Below are 1,935 nucleotides of genomic sequence, written 5' to 3'. Positions count from 1 at the left end.
GTATTGTCCGAAGGAGCTATAAAGATAAGTAAGAATTTCATGCTCAAGCAAGTTGCCATTGTTGATTCCCTCGGTTTCAATTTACTTTTGGTTTCACAACTGCTTGATGATGGTTTTGAGGTTCGTTTCAAGCAAGGAGCCTCACGGATTTTAGACTCTCGAGGTGACCTTGTGTGTATGATCATCCCCGAGGGTTAGGTCTTTCGAGTTGATTTTTCTAAGTCATTTGGTCTCTCTCGATGTTTAGTAGCTAGTACTTCTTCTGAGCTTTGGAAGTGGCATAGGAGATTAGGTCATTTGAGTTTTGATTTGCTCTCCCGTTTGAGTGCTCTTGATCTTATTCGAGATTTTCCCAAGCTCAAGTTTGAGAAAGATCTTGTATGTGCTCACTGTTGTCATGGCAAAACCGTTGCCGCTTCTCACCCACCTGTGAACTAGGTGATGACTGAGCATCCAGGGGAGCTATTGCATATGGATACAGTTGGTCCAGCTTGTGTTTGCTCAGTTGGTGGGAAGTGGTATGTTCTTGTGCTTGTTGACGATTTCTCGAGGTATTCATGGGTCTTTTTTATGGAATCTAAGGAGGAGGCATTTCCTTTTATTTGAGATTTGATCTTGAGGTTGAAAAATGAGCGACCTACAGATGCCATGAGAGCTATTCGCAGTGACAATGGCACAAAATTTAAGAATGCTCGTTTTAAAGCCTTTTGCAACGATCTTGGTCTTGAACACCAGTTTTCATCGCCTTATGTCCCTCCTTAGAATGGTGTTGTTGAATGATAAAATCGGACTCTTTGTGAAATGACTAGGATGATGCTCGGTGAGCGTAGGACTCCTAAAAAATATTGGGCCAAAGCCGTCAACACTGCTTGCTATGTTTCCAATCAAATCTTCTTGAGAGCTTTCTTGAAAAAAACCTCTTATGAGCTTATGCATCGACGTGCCCTCAAAGTAAGTTACCTGAGAGTGTTTGGCTACAAGTGTTTCATTATCAAGCAAGGTAATTTGGGCAAATTTGAGTCTCGTTCTACGGATGGTATTTTTCTAGGATATGCTTCTCATAGCCTTGCTTATCGTGTACTTAACCTTGAAACTAATTGGATCTTGAAAACTTGTGATTACCTTCGATGAAACTATACCTTGCACAACTCCTATCTTTGAGGTTGCAGGCGAACATGAAATGGGGCAAAGCATTTTTGAGGAAGAGGAAGAGCGTGTTGATGGTGGTGATGAAGATGATGATGGGATTGATCATGGACCAGTTGCTACACCTGTACCTTCTACTTCTAATACGACAGTTGATGGCCCTACCCCTACTCCCACTACTACAAGCCATCAACAAGTACCACTACATGATGATGATGAAGAAGAAGATCAGAGTGATTCAGCTGCTGTTGATGGGGAGGTGACTTCAGAGCGAGAGGCTCCACGGCACATTCAGCATCACCATCCTCCACAACAGATGATCGGTAACTTACATGAACACATCACTAGGCTCATCTCTAAGCAGATTTCATACTTTGTACATTCTGCTTTTGTTGCCTTTTTCGAATCACGAGATATTGGACATGCTTTATCTTATTCAAATCAAATTGGGTTAATGCCATGCATGAGGAGTTGGAGAACTTTGAGCAAAATAGGGTTTGGGTTTTAGTTGAACCACCTCCAAATTGCCATCCAATAGGAACGAAATGGGTTTTCAAAAACAAACAAAGTGAGGTTGGGTTGGTTGTGAGAAACAAAGTGAGGTTGGTTGCGCAAGGTTTTTGCCAAAAAGAGGGAATTGATTATGAGGAAGCCTTTGCTCCTGTTGCTCGTTTAGAAGTGATTAGAATCCTTCTAGCCTTCTCCGTAGCTAAAAGTTTTAAGCTCTTCCAAATGGATGTGAAAAGTGCGTCCCTAAATGGTTTTATTGAAGAGGAAGTGTATGTGAAA

The sequence above is a fragment of the Setaria italica genome, chromosome III (genome assembly GCF_000263155.2).
Source record: "Setaria italica strain Yugu1 chromosome III, Setaria_italica_v2.0, whole genome shotgun sequence".
Classification (NCBI taxonomy): Eukaryota; Viridiplantae; Streptophyta; class Magnoliopsida; order Poales; family Poaceae; genus Setaria; species Setaria italica.
Note: the sequence above shows the minus strand (reverse complement) of the source record.